The sequence below is a fragment of the Balearica regulorum genome, chromosome 19 (genome assembly GCF_011004875.1).
Source record: "Balearica regulorum gibbericeps isolate bBalReg1 chromosome 19, bBalReg1.pri, whole genome shotgun sequence".
Classification (NCBI taxonomy): domain Eukaryota; kingdom Metazoa; phylum Chordata; class Aves; order Gruiformes; family Gruidae; genus Balearica; species Balearica regulorum.
Genome location: NC_046202.1, coordinates 2,639,376 through 2,650,474, shown reverse-complemented (window position 1 = coordinate 2,650,474; position 11,099 = coordinate 2,639,376). Strand labels below are relative to the sequence as shown.

Genomic DNA, 11,099 nt, shown 5'->3' with positions numbered 1-11,099 from the left:
GACGCAGTGACCGGCGCTGGGCTTTCACGCAGCCGATTGCCTGGTTGGGGCTTTATTTCCCTCTCCTGCTTCTGCGTGCTGGCCACGGAGGCGTCTCGGGGCCACGGCTGCCCCCGCGCAGGGTTCTCGAGGAGCCCCACGAGATGGTTTGTGCCCTCCTGGCTTGCAGGTGGGATCCTGCTTAGTTTTGCAGCGAAAGCTTTTGCTTTTCAAAGGTCTTGAGTACTCGCATCTGCGTCTGTGATGGAGAGGGTGCCTGGCACAGCGGCACGTATCCTGAGCTGTGTCTGCCCTTTTTCCCTCTTCTGTGGAAAAGCACAAAACCCGAATCCCCCCGCCATGGCTGCTGTGCAAGCAGGTGCCTGGGGAGTAACAGTGACCGGTGCACTGCTGGGGCGACAGCTCTCGGGCGGGGGTGTAGCACTTGCGTTTTGTGAGCTGAACGTGTCTGTTAGTGCTGAAATGAAAAGGCTGCGGGCAGGGAGGCTGCAGCCCCCCCCGAGTGCTGCTCCTGCAGCCGTGGGTGCCCCAGCAGAGGGTGCCCGTGGCTCAGGTTTGCTCATTTTTCAGAGGAAAGATTGGGGCTAACTGAATCCTTCCTTTCGAGCAGCAGGGATGAGGATAAAGCCATTTCTTTATTCTTGACCTATAAGTGAGTATCCATATTTTTCTAATTTCATAGGAACTGCAGTTTCTCCTTTTTTTTCCTTTTTTTTTTATTTTTTTATTTTTTATTTGAGCAGTACTTTAATAGAGGGAGCACTTCACTGAGTTTGCCTGTGTTTGGGAAAGCCAGGCGCCATCAGACAGTGCTTGGCCATGCCAGCTCACCCCCTCTAGGGAGGAGGCAGGTGAGTAATGATGGAGCAGCTACTTTACTTCTGGAAGTTTCCCAAAAAGCTTTGAAACCTCAGTGCCCACAGCAGCTCTGCTGACGGGGTAGTGAGGTAGATCGAAGGTCCTGCAGTCCCTTGTCCAGCAGCCATCGCGACTCCCTATGAATGGCTCCGTACAGCTGCTCTGTCCATGGAGCACCTTGATTTGACACTGGAGCATCAGAGAAGGCTTATTGGGAGTTGCATGAGGCTTGAATTTTAGGGGGCAGGAATTTGTGTTTGTAAGTAGGGCTGCAGCTCGGACTTTTCTTGCTCGAGAGCTGCAATACAGGCTTTTGCAAGTGCAGTAAATCCCTCTCCAGACACCTCTGCTGTTTGCGTTCAGCCCGTTTTGCTCAGTGGTGCCTCTTGGCCCTGCTTTGTTTCACTGCGATGCCCCTCTGCCGTCACCCAGCCGGCTTTTGGATTTATCTGCCGTGGCTGATGCTTTCTCCTTCTGCCCCAGCTCCGTCCTGCTCCGGGCTGAGACCCGTGAGGAGCACGGGGACCTCTGCACGCTCGCACCTTTGGAGATGGAGCTTTGTGCTGTGCGATTTGCCCCTGATCTAATAAATGCGATCCATTAATTGGATCATTGCCTGCTTCTCCAGTTAATTTCCTGGATATTTTTAAATGTTAAAATGTAGTTTTTATAGTCTTTCATTATTTTTAGCCTTAAGCTTGACTATAATCGTCCCTGTAATGTAACTGTAAAAAAACTCCCGGCTTTATATCATAAAGGAGGACATTAATTGTCATTTTTTGTGTACATCAGCAAGATCAAAACATGCTTCCTGATTACTTCTGTTTGTACATACAGTCTCTTTGATATTTAGATATGAATAAAGTGTGTGTGTGTGTAATTTGAAAGTCAATTCTTCCCTGCTTGCTGCTTGTCATGGATTCCTTTCAGAAGCTTATTTACCAAATTGATTTTAAAATGTAGTAATTGCCCTTCCAAAATGATTTATCAATAATCAAAGTGTCTCTAAGCACAGTGGCAAAATGTTTGTCCTCCTTGGTTCAGAAGATGCGCTCCACGCCTTGGCCTTTTCATCCTCAGATGAGTGCGAACACAAATCTTTTCATCCCCCAAAATCAACTCTAGGGAGATCTGGCTGTGAGAGAAGCTCAGCTCATGCCGCAAATTCACTCCTGTGCAAGGATTATCAACACGACCGAAAAAAAAATCCCGTTCCATCAAATCCATCCCTGGGTCCCGATGAGGTTTCCTGAGGTCGGAAGGGCTTTGGGACAGAGAGCACCTTCCTGGTCTTTGCAAAGCCGGAGGGGGCACCACGGCTGAAGGGAACGGCGCGGTCCTGGGGCCGATCCTGGCACCCGCAGGGCCGGGGCTGGACACGCCGCCCGAGGGGCACCTTCCTCGCCGGCGGTGGGGAATCCTCTGCTGCGCCACAGCCCCGATCCGAGTTTGTAAATGTAATCAACCTTGAGGTCTTGTTACTTCCACAGGTGCAATTAACATTACCATCTGCTAATCCGTGATTAATGATGTTTACAAATATGCTACAACATGTTAAAATGTGCCGGCACTTTTTTTTTCCCCTCCCCTTTTTTTCCGCCCCCCCCTTCTCCGTGTTGTGGCGCGGGAGCTGTTTCGCCGGCAGCGACGCAGGAGGGATTTCCCGGCGGAGGGCTCCCCGTACCCCACCGTTAATTCACAGACATTTTGTTTTCATCATTTAAAAGTGCTGTTAAACTCCAAACCAGCTGTAGGAATGACAAGTTCAAATCAGAAGGTCAGTGCTGCTAAATGGGATTTAATTGCACGGGGGTTGAGGTACAAACTGATGAATCTGAATAATAAAACTTTGTGGGGAGCGACATATGGCGCAGTTTAAAGTAAATTTTTATTGATCATCCCACAACTGATGTGTTAATGGGATGACAGTCTTTGCTTTGGGTTTGATATTGATGTGGAGTTTTAATAATGTCACACAGGAATATTGTGGAGGGGTTTATAATTTTAAAAAAAAAAAAGTTTTCTATTAACTGCCTTTTTCTTCTTAACACAGAGAGGAATACATTATATCGCTACTGTATGTCCTCCAGATCTAGGTTACGTGTAATTGCTCGGTAATTGGTAGAACCATGTAAAAGCCATGGTATTTGCCAGTAAACCCTCCTAAGTTACCATGAAATTGAAGTGTGATATTTATTCTCTACAAAACTTGCTACCCAAATATCACGTACAATCAGGTTTGGTCACCGCAGAGACGGTTCTGCAGTGGCGGTGCCGTGCGTAACGCCTGCGCCGCTCGGATTTTGCACCGGTGTCATCCCACCGACTGGAGGGCGGTTCTGGATGGGAGCTTAAGGGCTTAGTTTGCTTCAGGGGAGGATGCTTTAACCTCCCTCGGGCTTCACTCGCAGGATTATTAAAGGCGTTTCGAGGCCCAACTCAAAATGGTGGAGGTTTGGGAGGTAGCTGAAGAAGTTCCTGTGTTTTCAGTGGATCTGGGAATAGTAATTCCGCTTAGAATGGTTTTTGAAGCCTCTGGAGATAAGTATTGGTCGGTACGCTGGGGGTGCGTCCTCGGATCACCTGTATTTTAGCGTCTGAAGTAGGATGTCCCAAACTGTTCCCGTCTCGGCAATTTTCCCGATTTCACCGTGACTCTGGTGGAGAAGCCTCCAGCCCCAGGGGCGTGCGTGGGCTCACGTGCGAGGAGCCTCCGCTTCGGCTTTTCCCTCTGATGGAGGTTTTTGCCTCCTCCGTGTGAAGTGGCTGGGTATGTTCCGTGATCCCTCCTCATCGCCTGCCGCATGGCTTTAAATACGGGCAGAGGTAATTGCCTTGCTGATGATCAATAGCTTTATATACCTTAAAAACTTAACAATATGCTGTGAATTGATGCAAAGTTAAACCTGCCAATTTTTTATTTTTTTTTTCCTGGCCTGTTTTAGAAGCTGCGAACTCAGCAGAGTTTCCCCCGCGGTTGGGAAGCGGTGGCTCAGCTCTTTTCTCTCCAGATCTGAATGTCGCATCCTGCGCGTCCCACGGATCCGGCCCTGACGCTGCCGCGTCCCGTTTCACGGCCGCTTGCACAGACGGAAGCTGTAGTGCCTGCAGTTGGGTATAAATGTCCTCTCTTAACATTTTTAAAGCTGCCGTTGAAGGGTTTGTCCGGCAGATAAAGACTGCCCGGCCCAGCGGGGTGTTACTGAAGTGTCCGAGCACCAAACCGCCCCCGGGAAGGCGGGGAGAGGGGACAGGCTCGGGGCGACCAGCGCTGCCGAGAGCTTGGAGGGCCTCGGGTCGAAACCTATATAAATCATTAGTGCTACTCTGATGTTTGATTAATTATGGGAGCAATTGCTGCCTTCTTCTGCAGGAGGCAATGGATAGTAAGAAGATGCTTTCCCTCCTCTCTTTCCACCGCCCAGCACTGCGATCGCTTTTCCCGTTTTGAAAGCTGTTGCTGCAGATGCGCCTTTTCCTTCGTGCTTCGGAGCCTCCCCGGGGTCGGGGTGCTGCCGGCTGGCACCCCTGCGTGCAGCCTTGCCCGGGACCTGGCCCCACAGCAGCCCCTTGCTGCCAGCTCCCCTTCCCTCGTGTGCCGGTGCTTTGGGAAACGTCCCCTTTTCCCGCTCGGCAGCGTGGGGTCGGGTACCGGCGTGGGGCTGGGGGGGGCGGGAGAGAGGAAGGAGAGGGGAGCCGGAGGTGGGGGTGGCAGCACGGGGGTCCCGGCGTGAGAACAAGCTGTGGATGGCGGAGCCATGCTGCAGGCAGCGCAGGATGGAGGTTGTCCCACCAGCGCACGGTGCTGCAGCCGAGTGTCCTTGTGCGTGCTTACTGCGAGGTAGGGGATAGTCCCATACGTTGAATACGTGTGACGTAGAGTTACAGCAAGGAGAGTCACTCCTGTGCCGTTTGGGATCGTTCCTGGCGCACGCGCTCCATCCCGCGAGCGGCAGCTGGGGGGAACCGGGCAGATTTGTAACCCAGGACCAAGCTCCTTGCGTGGCCCCGTCCCTGTCCGCTGGGGATGGAGCACGTCGGTGCCATAAAACCGTCTGAGGGCGACCCCCCCCCCCTCCCTGCTCCCCAGCGGCGCCGCGGAGGAATCGGCAAACGGGAGAGCAGTGAAAAGCGAGGGGGACGCAAGAGCGATGCGCGAGGGTTGGCCTTTCCCGGCAGAACAAACGAGGTGGTGGTGTCTGGCGGCGCCTTCGCAGCTTTGCCAACCCTCATTAGCACCTTTCAGCAAAGCGGAGCTTATTCAAACTGTATCACAAGTCTTTTCCTGGAGATTGCATCTGGGCCTAATACGCATTTTTATATAAACAAGGGTACTAAATGGCCTTTCGGTTCCCTCTGTAATGTCTTTTTTAATGGAAGGTCCTGAATTAAGAACATATATATATGACTCTAAGAATTTTCTAAGTGATATTGAAAACCTATTGTAAAGCAGGATTTCTTCTTGCAAAATTATTTTAATGAGGTTCCAGTTTATTTTCTGGCTATATTTTACTTATTTAATCCTCCAGAGGGGTTTTTCAGAGGCAGCGTCTCATTTTCAATGCAACTATTCTTAACATTAGGGAAAACTACCTTTCTGAAATGCATGAAGGAAAAAAAAAAAAGAACCAGAGGAAGATGTACGAGATAAGAATAAACTTGAAAAGCTTTGAGGTGGTTTATGGCTTCTCTTGAAAGAATAACAGTTCATGTATTTTTGTTATGCTGTGGTTTAATGATGCTTGCAGAAAAAAGATAAGGTAGAAATGGAAATATAAAATTAAACCAGCAAAGTGAATGTGATTATTTTAGTTACTAGTATTACCTGGGGAAAACGCTCTCAGGGTTTTTTATCTAGACTAAATATTTGCTTTTCTAAAAGGGAAGGCCCTCCGCATCTCCCCGCACGAGGGTGGGAAGAAATATTTTCCTGTGGCCCAGCAACTGCGGGAGGACGGCGGTGTCTCTGCCGGAGCCCCGACGGCCGCTGCGGCGGGTTCGTCACCACCCGACACAGGTCGTCCGGGGCTGCGCTTTGCACGGGGCTTTTTTTTTTTTTTTGCCAGGGTTGTGCCGGGTGCCGCGATGGGGAGATGGCCCCGAGAGGGGCTTTGCAGCCTCACCGCGGTGTCTGTGCCACCACGTCACCGCGAGCACCCCGAGTGGGTGGGGGGAGCGAAGGGGAGGCAGGTGGGACCCGGTTCCCAGCGCCTGTGCGTGGCCGGGGCTTTGTGCCGGTTCTGGAGGACTTTCCTCCCCCAGGACCTGGGCACGGCTGATCCCCAGGGTGGCACGCTCTTGTCGCTTCCTGTCCCATCCCCTCCGTACCATCCTGTCCCATCCCACCTGTGCCACGCCGTGCCATCCATCTGTACCATCCTGTGCCGTGCCATGCCATCCATCTGTACCATCCTGTGCCGTGCCATGCCATCCATCCGTACCATCCTGTGCCATGCCATCCATCTGTACCATCCTGTGCCATCCCACCTGTGCCATGCCATCCATCCGTACCATCCTGTGCCATCCCACCTGTGCCATGCGATGCCATCCATCCGTACCATCCTGTGCCATCCCACATGTGCCATGCCATCCATCCATACCACCCTGTGCCATCCCACCTGTGCCACACCATAACGTGCCATCCCTCCCCTCTCATTTCACCCCACCCATCCCCATCCCCGGCTGTGGGTGCAGACCTGGGGACCCCCCCGCAGCAAAGAGCTCTTGGCCGTAATACCGCCCCAAGCCAAGAGCTCTTGCCTTCCCCGAGCAGCTCTGCAGATTTCCAGTCGGAGCCGAGCCGTTGTGGGCTCGTGCTGGCCGTGCAGTTTGATGGGGACTCGACGGGATCAGCTAAACCTCAAGTCAACGCAGACGCAACAGGCAAGACCCCGGCTGAGCGCGGCCGCGCGGCCCCCGAGCATCCCGCTCCTGCCACCGGCGGGTGAGCCCAGCCAGCGGGTCGCGAGAGGTAAACTCGCTGATGGATTAAGCCTGACATGTGGCCTTGAGCTTCGCTGGGTAGTTAATTTTTCAATTTCTTTCATGGATCTGGAATAGCAAAGAGTTTGTTTATAATTAAAGTACTTGAGGATTTATACTTTAATTCAAATAGCTGAAAAGAAGCAGTTTCTGTGTAGGTTTCCTCACTATCAGAATCTAAAACAGATTATTATGTAAATTTTTTCGATCCTAAATTCATTATAATATTCAATTTCAGGAAATGCTCTTGACCATCTGCTGCTGCTCTAAGAAATGAGTCTTGGAGATTGTTTACTACCAGAAATATCGCAGGTATTTAGGGTAGATCACCGTGGAGCGTAAGGGCAATGGACTGATTTTGGAGTCTGGTTATATATACCCATAGCGCTGATGCCACGACCCGAGCGGGTTGGGAAGTGCATCCGCAGATGCTCCTCCAGAGTCCCGGCTCATCCCAGCTCGTCCCGCCGGTGCCGCCCCCCTTCCCTGTCCGCAGCGCTGTCCCACCCGTGAGCGGAGGGTAGCGGTCCTTCTCGTTTTGTAGGGAGGGCAGTGTGGATTCATCCTGGTCTTACTATCAGTGGTTTGAGATCCCTGGGATGGAAAGTACCGCGAAAGTATCATTTGCTGTTTATTGCAACCTCCAAACTCGCCAGGAGAAGCCACGTGCTGGTCCCTGGATGACTGGAGCAAGAGGGGCTGAGAAGAGGGGGCGAAGGACCAGGAGCCCAGCGCTCCCACCGAGCCGTGCTGAGCTTTAAACTATTTTTTCCAGTGTGTTTTACTACCAAAGTTTGTATGTCATTAGCGGTGTGAGGGGCAAGGGACGAAGCCCAGGAGCGGTGATACGGCCGTGCTGCAGGACGGGCTGGCGTCGCTCCTCCCCGGCTCCCGGCACTTGCTTTCACTGCCGTCATCCGGCGCCTGCAAGACACCAAAAGCTGCTGCTGCCCCCCTGCTCGCTCCTACGCCTTCGGGTTTGGCTTTGGACGGAGGAGGAACGTATTAAATGTGGTTTCTTTTTCTTCCGCAGTGGCCTCGCTCAACAAGTGCAGCACCTACGGGGCCGGCGGCTGTGCCCAAGGATGGGGGCCGGGGGGCCGGGGCCGTGCCTGCCCTTCCCGGCGACTGGGCCCAGTATCGATGGATTGAAGCGATGAGCGGGGCCGAGGCTGGGAAGCAACGGCTGCTGCCGGGGAGCGGGAGGGGGCCGCGGCGGGGGCGTCCCCAGGGCTGCCGAGCATCCTCCCAGCGCGGGGGGACGCGGCCGCCCCGCCTCGCCGCGGGGTTGGGCTGGGGACGATGCTGCACGGAGAATATTTGTTCATATTGAATTCTGTACAGCATTTGGAAAGGTGAACTGTTAATGTAGCGGAATGGACCTCAGAAAGGCCCTGGTGTCCGTCGGGATGCATAGCGGAGGGGATGCCTGCGAGGGATAGCAGGAAGCGTGTGCTATAGTCCGGCAGTTTCTGGAGGAGCGTACGTACAGGGCTCGCAGCCTGACAGCACGGTAACTTCAGGGCATTTCCTGAAGTTGGGGTTGTTTTTTTTTTAGCAAACCCGGTTTCGTTCCAAGGCTGGCTGCGCTATCAGCAGCGTGTAGGGAGGTGGGTAACGTTAACGTGGGGCTACGGGACAGGGACTGCTCGGCAGCCCTTGGATAAATTTCCGAGCGTAGAGTGTGTCGGAGAGTTTTTCTTGTCCCTGTTGTTCTTCATTCATGTTCAAACTATGAAACCAGCGGTTTCTTATCTGGAGCCCTTGCCAGGCTTCAGTATTCAAACCTAATCGCCTTACTTCCCCTCCTTCGGGGAAATTTTAACTCTTGTCCTCGGCTGCTGAGTAGATCTTTAAGCCGGTAATAACGTTAGACAGAGGGAAATTCACAGCCTCGTCCTGCCCCTTCCCCAGCTGAAAACTGCTGAAGAGTTAAAAAGTATAAATTTGCATTCAAATTATTTCCTGCTGCGGAGGGGTTTGTTTTTAACGGGGCGCGAGGGAAGGTGTACGCACCTTGTGCCCTCGCCCGGCCCTTTTTCCCCTCCCCGAGCCCCCGCGGCTCCCGTGTTTGCGGGGTCGGCCGCGGGGGACGGGGCCCCGTGGTGCGGGGATGCCTCCGCCTGCCCCGGTCCCCGTGGTTGCCCGCGACGGGATCTCTGTAGCCAACAGCTGCTCCGGTGCCTCCTTCCCCCGGGAATGTCCTGATCCCCACGGGTGACACCCGCAGAGGGGACGAGGAGGGCGGGTGGCCTTCCTCCGCTGGCTGCGGCGGCACCGTGCGGGCGCTGCGCCCCGTGTGCTTCGCTGGGGTGTGGGGCCGGGGCACGGGGATGGGGGGGGGGCCGGGGCCACGGTGGCCTTTGTCTGCCTGTGCCAAACAGATGTGAGCAAACCCGAGTTCGATTTCCGAGACCGCCTGGGGAATATTGCTAACTAATTATAGAAAACAGAAGATGCGCTCCCCTCCTCTTGCATTTTTTGATAAACATTGTCTCCTCTCAACAGCTGAGTATTTAATTAGTGTTGATTGTTGTTCGCGTGTTCAATAACCACTCATCAGGAGGGGGGTGTCCGCTGGGGCAGCGTGGCCTGGAGCACAGAGGAGCGGAGGGTGTTCATAATTAAGGATGCAATTTATTTGAGTAAGTCATGTGTACAGCGCCCTGTGTTTTAGGTTAATTTTCAAGGTTAAAGGGTAAAAAAAAAAAAAAAAAAAAAAAATAGCTCACAACTTCGGAGGATGAGGAGCAACGGTTGGCAACTCAACACTGAAAGCTGTGCAGGGGAGATATATATATATACGCACACACGTGTGTGTCGGGGGTATATACACGCAGGTACTGCATCCAGGCCTCCGGGTGTGCGTAGCCGCCCTTCCCTAAGGCCTGCGCCCCTCTCCCCAGTTTTGGCTGGCAAAGGTGCTGCCTGGAGCTGGACTCTCGGGCTCTGGCAAAGGTTCCTTAGGGAGCGCGTTTAGCGGCAAAGAAAAGGCAGCTTTTTGTCGGCGCCGCTGGGCACGGGGAGGGCTGAGGTTCGCCGCCAGTTCGGGTTTATCAAATCACACCGTGGCGCGCGGGAGGTTTTTCAGCCTCGTATTTACCTAAGGAATGACGACGTGCGGCACGGTCCCAGCGTGCAGCCCACGCCGCGGTGGGCAGGGGTTGGCCTTTGCTTTCCAGGCGCTCTACGGACCCTTCCCATTTACAGGAGGAGAACTAAAACCTCAGAGAGGAACAACTGTGGTTTTAAAGGCGTGGAGCGATGCTGTCCGGAGACGCGGGATGAATTGGCACGAGTGCTCTCTCTTCCCGGTGACCACGCAGCCGTGTCGGGCTTGCGCTGATGTCCGGAGTGGGACGGTGAAGGTTTGGGAGGGGCGTAGGAGCATCCCTGCCAGCGGGGACACGGGGTCCTTTCGGGCGGTTTTTGGGACTTTGCCATCGTGCGCGTGCCCCTCCGTCCAGGGCAGGACTGCCCGCGGTCCCCACGGGCTTTAGCCCGGGCAGCGGGCGCAGCCCCGCTCCCCCCACGGCCCCTTTCCTGCTGCCGGGACGGGTCGTGTGCGGGGGTAGGGGGAGCAGCAGCTAAAATAGTAAATAAGCAAATGCCCGTCTCCTCCCTGCATGGTTTCCCCTTTATTTATTTATATGTTTATTTTGCCGTGCCTCCTGACAGCAGTGATGGAGCTGTCATGCTTTGGTGGCCACCGGCTCATGATCCAGCACCTGTTCTCCACGCTTTAATCTCTCCACTCTGCTCATATAGAGTCTATACATAACCCCCAGACAAACAAAACGTGAAGAAAAATCAAATCTAATTACATGCCATTGATTTCTTTCCAAATTTGCTTCTAATACACTTTTTGACTACTCCTTGATTTTTTTATTTTTTTTTTTTTAATTTTTTTTCCCACTTTTCCTTTCTCCTCTCCTTCCCCCGTCCACTCACACAGCAGCAGCCTCCTCCCGGGGAAGCGAGCGGCTGCAGTCCCCACGCCGGACACGCCGAGCCCCGGAGCAGTTATGAAACGCATATCCCGGAGTGCTTTTTTTTTTGCTCTTAATAGGCTGTAGCGATGGTCTGTGTGCTGAGCCTCTTCCTAAGGGACAGGTAGGACCAGACAGCTTCCTTCGTTGCTTTTCCTCTTCCTCTCCTCTTCTTTTTTGTAAGCCTGACCGTTGTTTTCGGCGCCAGCATCGCCGGGCGCTCGGGAGGAGGCAGCAGGGCCAAATCCAGCTCCCTGGCTGGCACGGGGG

General features: G+C 53.6%; 1 long non-coding RNA gene across 1 annotated transcript; it reads left to right on the top strand.

Annotated features, from left to right (window-relative positions):
- The first annotated feature begins 4,611 nt into the window (after positions 1 to 4,611).
- LOC142604562 (uncharacterized) lies at positions 4,612 to 5,651 on the top strand. Its single transcript, XR_012838429.1, has 2 exons — positions 4,612 to 4,911; positions 4,949 to 5,651. It is a non-coding gene; the product is annotated as an uncharacterized LOC142604562 (long non-coding RNA).
- Positions 5,652 to 11,099: the final 5,448 nt, after the last annotated feature.